Raw genomic sequence first — 18,941 nt, 5'->3', positions numbered from 1 at the left:
GGCAGCACAAGGTGCTGTGCTGCAGAAGCAGCAGCTGGAGTGTGCTCACCACCTGGGAAAGGCTGATGGGGTCAAACAAGCAGGAACACAGATAAATCTGAGCTGAAGTGTTTGTTTCCTAGTCACTGTTTGAGAGAGACGCTCAGAGGGCCCGGCACCTCTCTTGCAGGGGCATGGGGGCTGCAGGGGGGCTGCCTCGGGGGGGTTAGCTCCTGAGCTGAGGCTGTTTGAAGCAGGGAGTTGGCTTCTGGGCTGAGATCTGCTTCATGTGCTGGGGTTGCCTATGGGCATGTCTCATTGGGCTGGCTGGGACTAAAGGTAACAGCTGGCTTGGCCTTCCCCTGTCAGATGCTCTTCGTTGCAGATAAAAGCTTTTTCTGATCATTTTGGTTCCCGTGGCTGTCAGGGTTCTAAAACTTGCAAAGGCTGCCACTGTGGGTCAGCCCTGTGGGATGTCTCATCTTGTCCATCTGCCCCAGGAGCGGGTTGGCAAACCGTCCTCCATTCCTAAATGGTAAGAACAAGCATCTCAGTGCTTGAACTACAGCCCACTCAAGGTGGCGGTTGTGCTCTTGTGGGTGCCCTGCACTTTTGGGTGAGCTTTTGCCTGCCCGGCTGTGGATCGAGCTGCAGCTCCTGCTGGGGGTGTGGAGATGTGAAGCCTTGGGCTTGGCTGGGACTGCTGGAGCACGGGGTCACAAACCCAGTGCAAATCTGCATGCCTGCCTCTGCTCTGGGGAAAACAGGAGCCTGAGCACTACTGGTTATAGCCGAAGTGTCTGGAGTGCCTGTCCTGCTACTTCTTTATTAAAACCCACATTTTCTTTTCCTAGATGCTTGCTGCTAAGAATAACTGTTCCTTCACCTCTTGTCCACCCCTCCGCCAGCCGCTTGGGGTCACCATTTTAGACTTCTCCTGGAGCTGCAAGAACTAAGCGGTCTCGTTTTCCAGAGACCTTGTTTAAAGTAAAGAACTGGATTTTGCCTTCGTTTACCCCTTGAGCAGCTGCTACGGGTGGAAGCGGCTGGTGGTTGCCAACTTGCTCTGCCCCCTGCAGCCCTTGCTGGGGAGATACACCACAGGAGATGCTGAGCAGAAATCAAGCATGATGGCATTACAAGAACAAGGTTTTGCTCTTGGAAATAAAAAATGGGGCAAGCCACAATTGAGGCAGTGTGAATTCTGGTTTATTCAATGCATGGCTTACTTAATCCCTGCTAACAGATCACTGGAGCAGGGCTTCACTCCTGATCACCAACTTGTTCCACAGTTCCTGCACCAGGAAATCTGCGCTGTGCTGTGCAGCAGCTCTTGTTTCTTTGCAGTGGTGGGGTGCCAGAAGGGGCTGTTTCTCCTTCTTCACAGATACTTCCTTCAGCCTGGCTTGCTCTTTACTCCATTTTACAAGGCCTCAGCAAGCATGGCTGGCTTCATACAGTCCTTATTCCAGTGTGCTTCATAAACATTGCCATTAAATGGACAGTAAAAGGCATTTATTCACGGGAAGGGCAGCAGGGCACCTGGAAAGACAGGGGCCATGGCTACTTGACTGGAAGTTACACAGCAATTGCTGCAGAGACTGAGTTGTGTGATGGCAGAAAACCCTGGTGGCTTTTTGTTCCCACATAACTCACTGAGGCTGGGGAGTGAGCTCTGAGCCACAGCTGTTCCCACTGGGCCCTGCTCATCTCTGCACTTGAGTCTCATCTCATTGCTATTTAAGAAAGGTCTTTAAAAAAAAAACTTCCTTTATTCAGAAGCTTTTAAGAGAAATCTCCAAAAATATTTTGTTTAAAGGGCAATGAGATGAGGTTTGAGTGCAGAGGTGGGCAGGAGGGAGCAGATAATGGGGCAAAGCCCCCCTGGAGCAGCTGAGGCTGCCAGACCTCACTCCCCAGCCCAGGTGAGTTGTGTGAGGACAGCTGTGGGTTTTCTGCTGCCACACAACCCAGTCTCTGCAGCAATCACTGTTCTTAAAAGCATACTGGATGACTAAGTGTATTACCAGACCAAACCTACTTCCCCAAAGGGAATCCTCAAACTTATTTGTGTCTCCCACTCCCTACATCACCTAAAAGGGCAGCTGCTGCTTTACCCAGCACCTTGGGCACAGGCAGCCAGCACCTGCTGGGAGCTGCAGCCAGGCAAGGCAAGGAAAACTTCTTCCCCAGGCAGGTGGCATTGGAAAGGGGGCTGCTTGTCCATTCTCTGAGAAGGTGAGGCTGAATGCACATCCTGACTGTCTTGCTGAATTTCTGCTATTGCTTGTTCAGTGTAGGACATGTTACAAAGAAAAGAAGACAGCTCTGTTACCCTCATCTTGCATCCCTTCCTCAGGCAACCAGCCCTTACTCCAGGCTGCTCTCAGGACTGAGGCAAGGACCGTGTCTCCTCTGACCATTACCTGGGCTCTGCTGGGAAAATGAGCAGCAACCCTTCTCTGCTGATAACTGCAGGGAAACAAAAGCAGTATCAATAATCTGGCTTCAGCTGCTAAAAAACAGGTAAAGTAAAGAGATGAAAAGGTGAAGGTCTGGGAGACCATTCCCCTCTTCATGTGCTGCATCAGGCCCTGATCCTGCAAGGAGAATGTCCTGGCTGGGGGAAGCAGCCCTGGTGCTACCCCAAGGAGAAGGAGCAGGAAGGATCTCTTTTAGGGAGTTTTATATGCTCTTTGCTTACCTCCTTTTCTGCCCCCTAGTGCTGGGCTCTGCAATGAAGGCAGAATCCTTGCCATGCAGGGTGGAGGACTCCAGGGGGTCACAGCAGAGGGCTGCATCCACAGGAGATACCTGGAGCAGCTGACTGTGCAGTGCTGACATCTGAGAAGATTTCTAACATGATGTTGCACCACGCAATTCGCTGCTGGCACCACCTTTCTCACTGCAGAGCAAACCCCTTCAAACCAGAGCAGCCCCATTCAACATCTCTGGGGTGAGTCCCACCGAGGGCTCCTGGGGGTCCCAAGCAAACGGAGGGACTTGGGTAGGAGGGGGATGATGACACCAAAAAGCAGCTGGATGTCCCTTAGGGGCACCTAAAAGAAAACAGAGGATCATCATGGGGACATGTAGAAAGAGATGGAGGGCTCTGAGGGCCAATAAAAGCAGTCTGGGATTTACATGGGAGCACCAAAAGGCAGATGAAAAGCTCTAGGATGCCCCCAAGAGGTACAGTGAAGCCCTGAGGAACACTGGGAAGGACACAGGGGCTCTGGGGGCAGCCAAAACCTCCTGGAGGACCACTGCTGGAGCAGAAGAACAAACAGCACTGCTGGTTTCCTTCGCACATCTCCATTGAGCTGGGGAACTGCAAAAGCAAACCAAAACGTCAGGTGAACCAGAGGGAATATGGAGGGATTTGGGGCACTGAGGAATAGATCTTGGATCATGGGGGCACCAAAAACTGCATGTGGGAGTGTGGGTGGCACCACGAAAGGGCAAAAGTGTACAAGGACACCAGAGGGGACTTTGGAGGAGCACCAAAACCAAACGAGTGGCATGCATAAGAGAAGGAGTCCTGTATCTCTCCTTTCTTCCATGCTCTGGCATCCAGGTTTCAGATAAATTTCAAGGTGTGTAAGTGTCCCAAGAGAATTCCCCTCTTGTTCGTGCTATGGAAGAGAAATGTTTCCGTTTCCACTCTGATCTTACAATGGCTTGTCAGTGACAAAACATTCCCAAATCCTCTCATTTATCAAATGGCCAATCCTGTTAACAGCTTAAGAAACATAATTACCTGCAATCTCTTCTGCTATTCATTTTATGCCTACACTTCCCTCTCACTGGCAGCTTACCAGCAGGCAAGTCAAGAGCTGAAGCAGGGCCGCAGCCACCAAGCGCTTCAGCGATGCAATTTCCTCTAATCACCTGCATGGTGAGCACAGGAGTTTTGCCTCCCCGTTTGTAGCAGCCAGAAGCAGGTGAAGGAGGAAGGCAGAGAGCCAAAAGCATCAGCTAGCACACTGTGTGTAGGTTTTCAAGCATGGCTACGTTTTAGGTGCTGTTCCACCCTTACAGTGGGAACTGTGTCAGGATACACTTTTAGGGTGCTCGGTATTGCTGCCAGATTTACTTGCCTGGGAGATGCGTGTGTGTGGGTGGGCTCCGAGAAGCAGCAGGAGAGGCTGGTGTGGGCTCAGGTGCTGGAAATGGCTGAGAGCACTTCATCAGGAGAGAGCAGGGCCCAAAACATGAGTGAGCTGATGAAGCAATGGGGAAATTGGGGTCATCAGGAGACTGTGTGAGCTCCTGATTTTTGCATTGCTACAACAGACTGCATTTGTCTTATTTCACAGTGCATCTGCAACTTGTATGGGATTTTACACTGATCATCTCTCAAGGAGGATTTAGACAAGCGGTGTTTGCAGGCTGGAGATCTGCTGGCTTCCTAAAGGTTGGTTACGTACAGGACAGCTTGAGCCAAGGAGGATCTCCTATGACCACGATAACTTCCCCTACAGCTTGAGGACTAGAAAGCCCCTGGATCTGTCCCACCCACACTGGTCGCTGAGAAAGCTGCCTTTGGTGCCTTAAAATCTTTTACTAGCCTGACATAATTTTACTTTTAACTGGCCAAGACGTTCTTCTGCCTACAACGTCTGTTTAGACCTGATTCACTTTTGAAGGTTTTATTTTAATGCATACTCTACCCCTCTTTTCAACCATATCAGCTATTTATGATCCTTAATGTTTTGGATAAGTGATGTACATTTCTTGTGACACTTTCATATGTTATTTTTAAGCAGTGTTTATGCTTCTTGCCAACGTCTTATCCTTGCAGTTCTTTGAAATTTGTATTAAGAAACCCTATGAACAAACAGTACACAAATCTTTTTTAAGTCAGACATCATCTTAGGGGACTTTGGGCTTTTTCATAATGCTAAGATACTGAATTCAAGCGTATTTGGTCACTGTTATAGAATAACCCTTTCCTATTAGCATTTTGAACCTTAAGAGCTGAATAAGAATTCAGTCACTGATGGTGACCTATAGTTGGTACAGCCTGAACATTACCCAGACCCAGGAGCTGAAGAGGTTGGGTGGCTCTGGGCTGCCTGGCTGGAGCCTGCTAGGAGCCAGGAGTTGCATGAAAAACAATCTGAGACTTGAAGAGGGTCTGAAGCAAGCTCCTTTCTTGTATTTAGTGAGATATAGCATATATACAGGAAAATTAGAAACTGCAAACAAATGCCTAAAGAAAGTGAAAACTGCCCCAATCAAAAAATAAAAAAAAAAAATGTAGGACATCTGTGCTTTTATATGAAAACTTGCGATTTCTTTTATGACATTTACTTCAAATCATGCAAGCCCTTCAGAGCAGCTCTAATGCCCACTGGAGTTCTCCAACCTAAATGTCTTGTCGTCAGTGTAAGAAACAAAGATAATATAATTTGAATGCTGGATGCAACAGCGCAGGCTGCTCTCAAGGCTGATTCTCTCTGCTCCAAATGGGAACGATGGCTCCAAACAGGCTTACCAGAACAGACTGAAAAGCAGACATCTCATTTGTGAGGAAATGGTCAATATCTCAGCTTTTTTCTTTCCATTTGTTTCTCCCTGGAAAAAAATAAAACAAAACAACAAACAGTAGCATAAAGACACTGCTATTTCAAAGCAAATTTTAAAATATTTCTGATTTGCAAGTGGCGTTTCAGCATCTCTGTAAGAATAGCTGCTGTGGTGCTGTGTTTAAATATTTCATTCCAGCTCCCAGAACAAACTTAAAATCTTATTATGATTTTTTTTTTTTTTTTTTTTTTTTTTTACATAAAAGCACGCTTCTCTGTGGTACCCGAAGTGTAGACATCTCCAGCTCCGAGCGCAGCCACAGGAGCCCTCCCTGCTCACAGCTGATCAAAGGCAAACCACACCACCACCCACGAGCCACCACTTGTCCCCAACACCCAGCCCAGGAGAAAAACAAATCCTGAACCTCCTGAGCCATTCTTCCCTAGAGGCAACACCAGCTACGAGAAATACATGTTGCTGTTGTAACCCTACTGTGAAAAGGTGGAGTGAGTTCAGTAAACAAAAGTACTTTGCCTTGGTTCAAATCGTGCTGAAACAAAACATCATCCAGCGCTGGCTGTTCAATTAAACTGTTTGTAGTGAAGGCTTTGGAGAGGAAAATGCCGAAAAAAGGATTTGGGGGGATCATATGGATTGCTTGGAGAAAACATTTAATGAGAAATTTTCCAAATCTCTCTGCAGCTCCCAGGCGCCACCATTCCTCTGCATGTGACATGTGTGTTGCCCTCAAATTCAGAGGAAGGCTCACTCAGAAGGACAGCTCACAGCTACACGTGACTGTGCTGTGACAACAACCAGGATGTGTGTGGGGCTCAGAGCTGCCTGTGGGGGCATTGGGAGGTGAGTGTACCTTGTTCGTGTGTCCCTGCCAGGGGGATGCCCCATCCGTGGCCCTGCTGCAGCCATCCCTGTTTTCTGGGGGCAGATAGCTCAGTCCCTGTTAGACCGAGAGGCCTCTCTGACATTTCAGGTAGCATTTCTAAATGCTATTTGCGTCAGACACGTGAACTATCCAAATACAGTACCAGATTTTGTGCATTTCTTCTGCTTTTCACCGTGTCTAGGAAGAGTGGAAATTCCCAATGATGCCACATGGCTGCAGCCTCCATTTCTTGCTCCCTACTTTCCCCCAAAGATGCCTTTTTAGACCTATCATTTTCCCTCAGTTAATTCAAAATTACCTGCTTAGAAACAGAAGCCAAAATTCTTTCTCTGTGCTGGTTTTGTTCAGCTGACATTGCTGCTTCTTTCCTAGGTCCTTCCCAGGGCCAAACTCTGCTCATGGTGCCCCAGAGAGCAGCACTCATGCTGCTCATGGGTTTCGTAGTGCAGTCCCTCCTAACGTGTGTTTTGCAAGTATGCTTTTTTCACACATCAGTTGTGAATGTTTCTCATCCAAAAGCACTCAGAATATTATGTTTTAGTTAATCCTGTGTGCAGTCCTGGTGTGGGAGCAAGGAGCTGTTGTTCCTTTCCTGGAGGGCCAAGCATATCTTTGGGAGAGATGCTGAGTCTTTGGGGTTAAGTGCCAATGCCGAGGAAGACCTCGGCATTGGCACTTAACCCCAAAATGCCAATTGCCACCCTTCTGCTGGGAGCGGTGCTGCTTCACCTTTTCAGTGCCAGCACTTTGCCATGGAAACTGGTCCATCGTGCCCCAGATTTGCAACCGAAATTGTGATGCTGGACGAACACCGGGACTCCTAGCTTCTCCTGTGTGTTCCCTTGATCTTCATGGTTACATGCCACGCTGGCTTTCCTGGGGCTGAGATCCTTTATGCTGCTGTGGTGGTGGCTCTCCCAGGGTCCCTGAGGACCCATTTTTTGGTCTCCATCACCTGACCGCAGGACATTTCTTCTAGCATCTCTGCCTTTGGTGACACCCTGGTCCCTGGGGTGGGCATAAGGCTGATTCTGCAGAAACCAAAGTCACAGGTGTGGGTGCCTGGGAGCAGGACACATCACAGGTCGTGTTTCAGGAGATGACAGGGATACTTGCTAGCTCACCATACAGCTCCACCCAGCCACTAAACTGCCTTACAGAGGCTTGTATAAGCACAGGCGTGTTTTGCATCTCTGCTGTTCTGAGTAGTTTTGACGGCTCTTCATGCATGCGAGAGAGGCCCAATCCAGCACGCAGCAAGGATACAAGCAAGTGGAAGTTAGTGCTTGTGTTTGCCACTGATAAATGTATTAGTCTTTAAAGCGGTATTTAAACTACAACCTTTTTTCAGGCACCTCAGCACTCCGTTATTTTGCAGGCCTTGTAAAGGAATGTGATTTTGCCTTTTAACTGGAGTGTATCTTATGCTAAGCAGTGAGATTAAGCGTAGGGATCCAAAAGAAGTTGCTGAATGGCAGAATTGCCTTTATAAATAACATTAATAATTTATCCGATCCAGGGGTTTTTGGGTAAATGAAATACCTGCCTCTGTATAAAGCCCACTGAATAGGAACACATCTCCGCTTTTATGAGGCTTGGATTAAAGAAGGGAAATGCTAAGGGGCTTATCTTCGCTTCAATTTGCAGCCCTTCCGGCTAATGGCAAACTCATTTAAGAAGCTCCTGTGTTTGTGCCAACTCTGCCTTTATTCTCGGTGCCGGAGCTTGGCTGCATTTCTCACCGCAGTGCTGGGGAGAGCAGAGAGGAAGCAGTTTGTTTTCTTGACCTCAGATTATCAGACAAAAGCTAGTGAGAATAATTTGGTTGGAATCCTCCCTATTATGAGTTGTTTAAAGCATCTACGTGGTGGCTGCTGAGATGCCGGCAGTGCGGGGCTAGGTGGGACTTGCCCCACATGTGAAAGAGGACAGGGCTGTTGGCTGAACTGGGACGAGTCGAAAGAGTAGCCGTCATCTCTCTTCTGGGACGCCTGCTTCTTCCTGCACAGACAATTGTGAAATGGCAAAATTCATCCACGAGCAGTCGCTTTTCAGCTTTTCTTTTATGCCGGTAAAATCAATTGCTTCAAAGTTCACTGAAGGTGAAGGCAACATTTGCTTTCCATTCAGAGCTAAGCGGGCCATCTTCGAGAGCAAACGCTCGCAAAAGGGAGAATAGCAAAAATCAGCAGAAAAAGTCTCTGAATAATTTGAACTAGGAAAGGAAAAAGCAATTTGCTCCCAGTTATTCCACAGACAAAAGTATGAATAAAAAAATCATGAGCTATTTACCCTGCCCAGACTATTTGCATGAGTTTTATGCTATTCCAGTTTTGCTTCCCCGACCCCCAAAGACCTTATCACTGGATCCTCAAGGCACTTAACAACAACAACAAAAAAAAAGCATGCTTTCTTTCTGTTTTTTTTTTTTTTTTTTTTTTTCCCTTTTTTTTTTTTTTTTTTATTTGAATGCTGGATCAGCAATGACCAAAAGCAGACAAAACAAAAGGGGTCCTAAATCTGAAGCACGCTGATGCTTGCATGTGCACTGACCTGGATTAGAGACCTTGACTCTGGCCTGCCAACTCTACCAGCACAGAAATTTTGTTCAAAATGGTGTTATAAGCTTGGATGCTTTGCATTCAGATAGCGAGTCTGTGGCAAAGGCACAGCGGATATTTACAATCTGCTTTAGGAAAACCTGATACATGTCGTTAGCTGTTCTGTTGCAATGACAGTTTATGTCACCCACATCTGCTGCTGTAGGTAGCCCAGCCAGACAGCTGGCACTGCTCAAAATGCCAAAGACCATGCTGCTACAATGAGGAGAGGAGAAAGAAAGAAGGATGAAGACCTCATAAGCGTTATCAAAAAAACGCCAAAAAGTTGGAAGATTTGGGGATTACGTCGTGTAATTACATTACCTTAAAAAAAAAGTTTACTGAAAATTTCCTGTTTTGTGTTGCCAGCTCTTTTCAGCCATTAGTAACACATAACTTCTCATTGTCTTTTCCCGAGGCACAGATGGGCTAATTTTCAGCTACCTGGTAATTACACATTGTTTGAAACTGTATCAAAAGCTTCTGTTTCTGCATTTCTCCAGCAGCTGTTCTACAGCTCACAAAGTCGCTTGATCACGGTTTGCAAGAGTCCACATCTATCCATCTGTCTGGAGTTCCAGGAACGGAGCAGTGGCAAAGCCTCCACACGTGCATTCAGACTTTGCTTTTACAGATTTGCTCTGTTTTCAAAGTGGGTGGAGTGACTGAAGCTCCACTGAAAGCATCTTGTCAGCTCAATGCCAGCATCTAGTGTTAATATGGGATAATGCTACATCAAAACATGTCTAGCTAAATATGCACGGGTATGCTGATGTTATGGGGAAATTAAGGGTAAAGAACACGAGGTGCTAGAAGTCACCATAACAAAGGTTAGATCTTAATTTCTCTTGGGCAAGCAGCTGTCCCTGTGCAAAGCTGTGGATGTGACCACACTATGGGACTGCCAAGTCAGAGGAATGCAGCCCATCGGGTGTACAGAGAGGAAGGGTGAAAGCCCTTCCTCTAGAGTGACGGTTGAGGATGGAGAAACCTCTTCCCCCTTGATTCTTCCTCTTCAGGAACAATTACTCTGCAAGTTGAACTCTGTTTCTAGAGAGTGTTTTCTCAGCTCGTTTGAGGCTGTCCCGTGGGAAAATGCAAAGGGCCTCATTTCTGTGTTTTCTGCTTCCCCATCATCAAGTATGCTAGTTTCCTTATCAAAGAAGGAAATTAAATTGGGTTGACATGCCTGGTTCTTGACAAACCCATATTCTTTGATTTTATTCATCATTTTACATCTTACAAGTTGCTCGTTTAATACTTTCTTCCAACCTCTTGCAGAGAATTGAGATTGAGTTGATTATTCAATTTTTTTTTTTAAGTCTCCTCTTTAAAGAGAGGTGCTTCTCTCATCTCCAGGGACCTCTATGCCTTCATAAATTTTGAAGATAATCACCAAGGGTTCAATGTTCCTGGGTGCATTTCATCAAATCCTCTCATTTTGAATACATTTGACATATCCAGACGGCTTTAAACTTCTTTCCTTGTGCTGGCCTTCTCCACAGTTGCCTTCAAAGCCGGTTTTGTTAAGCTTCATTCACAATTAACCTTCTTATAAAGTCTGAAGCAAGGGACATGGGGCAAACTCCTGCTTGGAACACCCAGACAGTGCTCTCTCTCCTCCCCCCGACAGTTCTGCACCTACACGTCTCGCTGTTCTAGTTTTACAGCTAATTTATTTGCAGACCCGTGCTGGTTTCCTCTGAAAGCTTGGGACCATAGATCTTGCTGCTCGCACGCTGTGAACCTGTATTATTCTTGTATTCTCCCCCCCAGCACGTGCCTGTTTCCACTTTCCATATGATTTCTTTCCAGCTTCCAGACCCTGCCGCTGCTGTAATGCCATCTAATTATGCTTCTTATCTGCTTTCACAGGGGAGCAGTTTGCTGTTGTGCACCATCTCTAGTCTCTTCAGGGAACTGCCAGTTCTGCATTTCCTTACAGCGTATTTCCATCCAAGAGAGCTTCTCCACAGCTTCCCTGATCTCTGTCAGATGCTCATTATTTTGTTGTTTCTGTTCGCCTGTCTTACCCATGTCTGTGCTGGTGGGAAGAGACACTCAGGTAGCTTTTCCTTTTCCCCACAATCTCTTGGGATGTGAGTGAAGGACTAGCATAATAGGGCTGCAGAGCAGAAGGGGGAAGTGGCAGGAAAGCTCCCCAAATCCCCTGACAGTGGGACCCTCAGGTGGAACCAACAAGGCACTGCTGCAGAGGGGATATTGGTTGGACAGATCTAGAATTGGCCAAGCCTTCTCTGTGGGATGGTGCTTGGGAAGGGGATGATAAATGGCAACCCCCTGACACGCAGCCTATTCTCTAGCACCTCCTGGGAGGGTTTCTGGTGTTTTCCAGCGAGATGACAAACTCAGGTCTGCTCATGCCTTGTCTCTTTAGGCAATATTGAACTCAGGAGGACAGCATTACCCACCTTCAGAGCCCTGTTTTCGTCTGTGTTTATCTGGAGTCCCCATGCAGCAGCACCACCCGCGTGCCTGACATTTACTGTGCTGGCCTGAATTCCTTCACATTTCTCCCATGGCCACTTGGAGTCAAGTGCCACTGGAAACACAGCTCCTGCTGGGAGGAGTTTCAGACGCATCCAGATCTGAGACATTTTTGAGTGTAATTTTGTTTCAGGTTTTACAAAGGCTCTTCCGCTCGCTTGCTTGCCGCGAGTAATGAAGCAGCAAGATAAAAGGCAGGGCCACAGAAGGTTGTTAAAAAATTACTTGCAAATTAATGTGAGGACAAGGTGTATGAGTTAATATCATATAAAGACCCTTGAAATCGGCGTACATGCATGCACCCTCCGAGCACTGACATTCGCAGACAGAACTACACTGGTAAACTGAGCCCAAGGGGCTTGATTAACAGGAAATTTTCAGAATGCCAATTAGAGCAAAGTTTACCGAACAAATTGTTTGCACTTGTACCCTAGAACCATCATGAATTTTAATTCAGCATGGATTTATGTGGCTGAAACAATAATTAAAGATACATGAACACCTCACGTTCAGGAGACTCCCCCATGGCTTCGCTGTAGCTTTTGGTGGCGGGCAGGGTGAAGAGCCCATTTGTCAGGGTCTGCTCTTGCTGCTGCCAGCCTGTAGAACATGGGATGCATGAGGCTTTTCCCTACAGATACATAAACAGGTTCCTAAGTCCTGAGCTCACCGATTTGTGTAGTGTTTAGTCTTTAGTGTTTAGATTTCTTTATTCTTTTTTTTTTTTCTCTCTCTTTTTTTTTTTTTTTTTCCATTTATGTGGTCTGACAACGAATGATCCATAGGGTGTTTTCTCTATAAATGCTGGCTTGTTGTTTCCTGCCTTCCACTTTTGGTGCCTGTGAGATGTTAAATTAGCTCCTTGGGTGCCCTGAGACTGAAGCCTTGCCCTGTGGTTTCACTGACCCTGTGCTAACCAAACCACCTCCTGCTGCCCAGGAGGAGATGCAGGGCTGCCTTCTTTCCTTATCCCTGCTCCTCCTCAGCCAGTCTCAGGTTTGAAGATGGGGGAAGAGCCTCACCTGCCACCATAATGCAAAGAGCAGCTTGACTCGAGGAGAAAATGGTGCTACCACGCGGCATCAGCGAAAAGTCACGATTGAGCAGCACTATGTATATGTATGCCTTCATTTAAATTCCTCTCTCCCTCTACTAGTGCTGATAAATAAGTTACACATATTTTTTTTAGAAGAAGTTATTTTCTGTCACTGCACTTTTAAATGTCAAGCTCCTGGAGAGGAGTCTTCGAGATAGTTTAAGGTCAGTCAGGCTTCAAGGAAGAAATACACAGGTAGAGGAGAAAAGCTGCTGCTGGGCTGTGGTCCTGCCTAAACTGGGGTTCTGGTCTGAATGATGGGCAAGTGTGGGCATCTCGCAGAGGTGCCCAGAGGCACTGCCCTCCCTGTACCTCAGCAATCGCCCTTGGTTATGGAATAACTAAAGCCTTATACAGAAAACACAGTGGCTGAAAACGATCTGGCCCGTTAGTTCAGGAGTACTTATGAATAATGTATACATCCAAAGGTTGGTTTACAAATGATTAATTAACCTTAAGAGAGGTTATCCTCATTGGCAACATCATTCACCCTAAACAGTTTAATCATGTCTGCACAGAATAGCACATTCGAAACACAAACAATTGTTTGAGAAAGAGTATTGAGGAATCACAGAGCAAGGGCTGGACGTGTGCGCTGCTCGCTGGAGCAACAAGCAAACACCAGGCACCAGGAGGGCTGCGAGCAGGTCACCAGGCTGTGCCCAGCACGCTGTAAGACAGGCTCGAGCATCACTTACTGGAGCCTGGCAGCTGCATGGTGGAGCATAGCTGGGAAGGTGCAGAAATTGCACCTTTGCTAAAGTAAATAGATCATGCATTTATTTTCTTACTTTGATGTAAGAGCTGAGTTTTCTTGACAGTGAGAGAGCTGCTCCTGGTGCCTCCTGCTGCGACTAATGGCTGCTGCGCTCAGTGGGGATATTGCCTGGGCAAACAGGACTTTAGTCCAAGGGCTTTTTGCATTTGTTATCAGCTATTTGTTATCCACGTCTATTAATAGAATGCTCCTAAAAAGCACTTCCCCTGTCTGGAGTAATTTCTGGCTGGTACCTGGATGTCTCCAGTGAGCAGCGTCCCTGCTAGAGCTTGCTATGAGCTCATCTTCAGCAGGGACCTGGGCTGGCCCCCATCCTGGGGAGAGCTTAACCCCTCTGCCCCCAGTTCAGGCTCCCAGAGAGTCCCCATCTCCAGGCAGTGTCACCTATGGCAATCATTTTTCAGTTTTTAAATGTGTGTGTGTTTTTTTTTTTATTTATTTTGGCAGTGTGTGCTTGGCTGAAGGCTGGCCCCTATCAGTACCCCTCTCAGGACTAGTGCTGGTAAATGGAAACCTCACCTACGTCAGGTCACTTTTCCTTCAGCTCCTTCTTCTTCCTACCCATTCCTTCACCTCCAAAACCAAGCAGGACACAGAGCTCACCAGGGTCTTTTTTGTTAAGAAAAATTTCCCTTCTCCCCTGACAAAGCCCTTGCATTGGATACAGCTAAGTTGGTTTCTAACCCTTTTTTAAAATCCATAAGTGGCAGAAGCATCATGCATTCACACCCAAACACCCATCCTGAAATGCATGATGTTTTGTGAGCAGTTCAGCTTGATTTTCTGTTTCTGAGAGTGGAAGGGTTGCTGTTGGTGAGGAAAGGGTAAACCTGTGGGAAAAGGGCAAAAATACACATCCTGGGCTGTTGATTTTAGCTCTGCCCCATAGAGCCAAACACAAGCAAGACAGAGGTGTTTGTGTTTGAAGTACAACTTTGGTGGAATGCAAAACCCTAAGCTGAGGAGGGTGATCCCTACAAACACCTATTGGCTTGGATGTCTCAAGTATGGGTCTTCTCTAGGTGCTGAGGGTCCCCATGCTTGTGGGTTCAACCCAGAAATGTTGGGGAGCCCATGCCACAGCTCTGCCACCACTAAGCTGGTGTAACACCAAGTCCTTCCCGTGTCTGCTCAGCCCCTGTGTCTCCTGGCTGCCACATCCTCAGAAAATTACTGCACTTTAATACATTTATTTATGCTTTTTTTTTTTCTTTTTGAAGCATGAAAGTGATTTACAACATTTTATATTACATTTTTTAATCCTTGAAAATTAAAACAAATCTTTTCCCCGCTTTGCCCAGTTTTAAGACATCTCTTTTATTCAGCTCTTGCAGAAAAATATGGATGGAAGTAACTCCTAAAATCCCTATCCACTGGAAACAAAATTGGTATTTTTTTCAAGTTAAATACTATAACAGAGTGAAACATACATGTTTAATTTGGAAATGTTGATTCCAAATGGATTTTTCTTTAAAAAAATAAAAAAACTAACTTCCCCCAAGCAAGTCAATATTTGTAATCAAATTGAAATTTCCTGTGGGAATTATTTATTTTCATGAGGTCTAATTTTTGCAGGGGAAAATTCTACATGGGAAAGTTTTAAGTTGCAGTAAACCAGCTTTAGGAATCCAGGTGGTAGGAGGGGGCTGGGAAGTCCCACTCATGCTGCTGCAAAGTGTCATGCACTCGCCTGTGATGGAGGTGAGCTGATGAAAGAGTTTTAACTCCTCTTTGAAGAGGGAAAAGAATGACCAGAAAGAAGGGAGAGAAATTAGAAAGGAGGAGGCATTCATCATGGGGTTTTCCCTCTCCCCTTTACATTTCTTGTAAAAACAGCAGCGTGGCATGGGATTCACCTCTGGCAGTGTAAGACATCCAGGTGAGATACCTGAGGTGGTTATTTCTGGGCTCCTACATAGCCGCGGGGAGATGTAGCACTTGGGGTGGCACGTAGTTCACCTGCCCTTCTGACATCTCCTGTAGGATGAGATGTGCCACTTACTTCACCTGCTGTGAATGGACACTGAGCTGGTGGTGACTGCTTCACGTTCACTGTAACCAGCTGGATCCCAGCCACGGTGCCCAACGCGTTCACTGGTGGAGGGGGAGCGTGCAACCTGGCCCCCGGGGAGGAGCAGGCACCTCGTGCTGCCATGGCTGCATTAATGGGTTCAAAGCCAGTTATCCAGACCTCATGAGAAGATGGTACATTGGTCTTCCAGTGCCTACAAGGAAGCCCTTCAGAGAACATGGTCGTGACTTCGACTTAAAGGTGATTTTCTTGTGGCATCTGTGTCCATTTTAGAGCAACAGTTGCGGTTAATGATGTGCATAATTTACATTATTACGCCTTTTATTTTTGTATTGTGATAAATTGCCTTCCTTCACGTTCCTTTTTATTATGATGTGCTGGGAGCACAATATAGCGATAGGAAAACAACAATACAGTGCTGCCCTGTCAGTCTCAAACACAGAAGCAGCACACCCATGCTACAAACACTCACAGATGCACAGCACCGTATCAGATTATTAGCTCCAAGGCAACTGCCAGCATGCAGTTTTATTGGAAATGAAAACAAGGTAATTCAAGATTTATTTTCTCTCTAAGAAGGTGCCAGGAGGCAGGAGCCAGCCCCCGGCATCTACCGTAAAACACCCGACACATGGTAACTCGCTGCTCCTCAGCCAGAGCCCTTGGACAGTGGATTTTTGAGCTACCTCTTCAAAAGGAGGCGAATTCTCCTCCTTGTCCCCAGCCTGTACCCTAAAGGGAGCAAAGAAGATTGAATGACGGGAGATAAACGTACCCTGCGCTGCCGTGGCTGCAGGCACAGCTCCTGGGGGACCTTGGGTGGCTCTTAATCACACATCCTTGAAGCTTCAGAAACATACCCTGATTATTTTCCAGCTCAAAGCATTCATTACCTTCAGGATATTACTGTCTTTGCCCCTGTTCTAATGGTTTAGGTTGAGCCGATCACCAAATTAAACTCCTTATTAGTAGTTAGCTAGGTACACCGTGCCCTGATCTTGTTGCTATGCCCAAATGCAATACGTGCCTGGGCACCGAGACAGGCACATGCTGTGGCCAAGCTGAACACATTTAGGAACTGGGAGGAAAATTGTAGGAAACATTTTGGTGATTAATTTAGAGATGCTGAAGATCATTTTAAAAGATGGCCTGAATGTGTTCAAAAAAAGCTGCATCGGTTAAAAAAAAAACACTGAAAATACACCTTGATTACATGAAAGGTGAAAGAGGCAATAAAGCCAAATAAAACTACCCATATAATAAATGGGATAAGAGCAAGCTGACAGCAACAATTATTGGTCAGAAAGCAAGAGATGCAAAGAGTGCCTGACAATGAGCTGTGTCGTGAGAGGAGCCCTAATGGAGATGGAGGGGCAGCTGCCACGTCCAGGTGTTTGGGTTCGCAGCGATGTTGGCACTCTGCAAAGAGGGAGCACAGCGGGGCTGCTTCAGTCTGTGTCGGTAATTTTAAATGGAGGCTTGCTGTCATGTTTTGGACTATGCTGAACTGTTAATGAAATATGCCTGCCTCGCCTCAGATATGTGTTGTGTGTGTGTTTTTTTAATCTGAAAACCAAGGCTTGGAAACCTAACTCTTCAGACTAAAATGAAAAAAAAAAAAAACAAAAACAAAAACACAAAAACCAAAAAAGCTTCTGTTCTTAGCCTGTGATCAATCTTTTTTTAGGGTCTTTCCAGCTCTGTCATCGCTCACAGTAAAAACATCGTGTAGGGCTTTGTGGAGAGATCCATGTTCAGCACTGCTGTTGGGGCAGTCGTACTCGACCACGGCATCCCAAATGCCAGGTCCTGTGAGCCTGGGAGATGTTCAAACTGCTTCTCATCATGTCCTCCACCTAGTCAAACCTCCCTCCATGGGACACTGATCTTCACAGTTCCACTGCCTGCTCCTAATGCTTCTGGCTGAATTATTCTGGGAAAGGGCATCAGGGAAACAAGTGACATCCTAGTGAAATACATTTTCTAACAGATAATCTTGTGGCTACAGATCTTTGCAAGCAACATGGTCCAGAGACTCATACTTTTCTGTACTGATGCGTGAGCCTGAGGTTTGCCAGCACCTCTTGGCAAGCAGAAAGCCTCCTGCTACGTTAGCTTTTGACATGGCAATTGCTCCAAAGCAATTTCCATCCTCCTTACCTTTGCCTTAGACGAAGGCTGAGAAGTCCCTGACCATCAGCCATGCCAACATGTCTAGCAGGTTACCACTTGGGTTCCTGGGCTGGACCAGACAGCCAGACAAGGTGGCTCCTGGAAGCTGTGATGAGTTCTCAGGAGTGATCCTTAGCTGGTAACGTAAATCCCCTTTCCTAGGTGGGATGCCTGTCTGCAGCACAACCCAGGGGTCTTCCCTGGGAGAAGTCAGTCAGATATTCAGGATTTTGTACTATCAAGGTCTTCATCCAAAACAAAAGTTGTGCAACAAAGTAGAAGTCACCCTTGACCAAGAAGTACACCATCAGGGCTTGGAGTTCTCTGTCAAAAATTACTTTGGTCTGTTTTTTTTTTTTTTTTTTTTTTTTTTTTTTTTGATTTTGTTTTTAAATTCCTCCATTTTGCAGGACTTCAGACTGCCCTTTCCTCCCAATGCGTATTCTGGAACAGACCTGCAAGGGTCATCCACAGCCCTGTTGGCCCATTCCTTACTGCTGCACAGCAGAAATATCCCCAAATTTCCAAAAGAAATATCATCCAAAGGACTGACACCACTGGTAGGACCAAAAAAACGATGTGTTCGGTATGCTCAGGTTGGACTTGTTGCCCACAGGCAGTTGGTTTGTCCACAAGGAACAAGTCCAGCATTTCCCACTGCAGGAAACACACACACCGTGCTAGACCATCGTAGATGTGGAATGCATCCATGCACGAATCCTGAAAACTAGCCCTGTTCCCTCCTCCAGGTGTCCAGGAGCTTTGGCCACTGCACTTGCTCGGATCAGCCAGCTTGCACGGGAAGCAGCAGGATGATAGATTGCTGCTGCAGGCTGAGGTCTGCACACACACCATTTTTTCTCCGCGAGGTTCAAACATTTGCACTCCATCTGAGGCTTGGATCCAGGTACTCCAGCCTGAAAGCCAGAGATGCTGGAAAAGGCTCAACATCAGACCTCAGGAACTGGGGCTCAGGCTCTTCTGTTCCCCAGCCTCAGGCGGTGGTGGGAAAGATCTCCCCACAGCCAGGCACCCGGGAAGCCTTCAGCCGCTGCTGGCATTGGCGCGGAAAGCGAGAAGACATTTACTTCCAGGAACAGATGCAAACACAGGGAATTGCCAATTGGCCAAAATCAAATAAAACCTGACCTCTGATGAACTGGAGCCTTAATACTTTCAAACAACCCTGCACTCAATATTAGCAATGTAATAGTTTACCTTGGAGACATGAGGGCTGAAGGAGAAACGAAAGCCGGAGCTACCGGAGATGTTTCATTCCCGCTGTTTCTATTATTGATAACAAGCCAGCAAAACCCCACGAGGCCCTTGAGCTTTAGGAG

The 18,941-nt window shown here is 46.6% G+C and overlaps 3 long non-coding RNA genes across 3 annotated transcripts in view; 2 read left to right on the top strand and 1 right to left on the bottom strand.

Annotated features, from left to right (window-relative positions):
* LOC311444345 overlaps positions 1-1,166 on the top strand; it is a 32,136-nt gene extending 30,970 nt beyond the window's left edge. The window contains exon 9 of the long non-coding RNA XR_014697838.1: positions 834-1,166. This is a non-coding gene — a long non-coding RNA (uncharacterized lncRNA). The remainder of the gene's footprint in view (positions 1-833) is intronic.
* LOC311444347 lies at positions 1,130-3,093 on the bottom strand. The gene is made up of 3 exons (XR_014697840.1): positions 2,684-3,093; positions 2,406-2,451; positions 1,130-1,521 (listed from the first exon to the last, which is right to left on the bottom strand). It is a non-coding gene; the product is annotated as an uncharacterized lncRNA (long non-coding RNA).
* On the top strand, positions 1,755-18,739 carry LOC311444346. Its single transcript, XR_014697839.1, has 7 exons — positions 1,755-2,217; positions 2,339-2,505; positions 2,703-2,935; positions 4,299-4,396; positions 6,214-6,372; positions 15,381-15,669; positions 18,012-18,739. It is a non-coding gene; the product is annotated as an uncharacterized lncRNA (long non-coding RNA).
* Positions 18,740-18,941: the final 202 nt, after the last annotated feature.

The sequence above is a fragment of the Aythya ferina genome, assembly GCF_964211825.1.
Source record: "Aythya ferina genome assembly, chromosome: 14".
NCBI classification, from domain to species: domain Eukaryota; kingdom Metazoa; phylum Chordata; class Aves; order Anseriformes; family Anatidae; genus Aythya; species Aythya ferina.
Note: the sequence above shows the minus strand (reverse complement) of the source record. Positions and strands in the feature narration are given on the sequence as shown.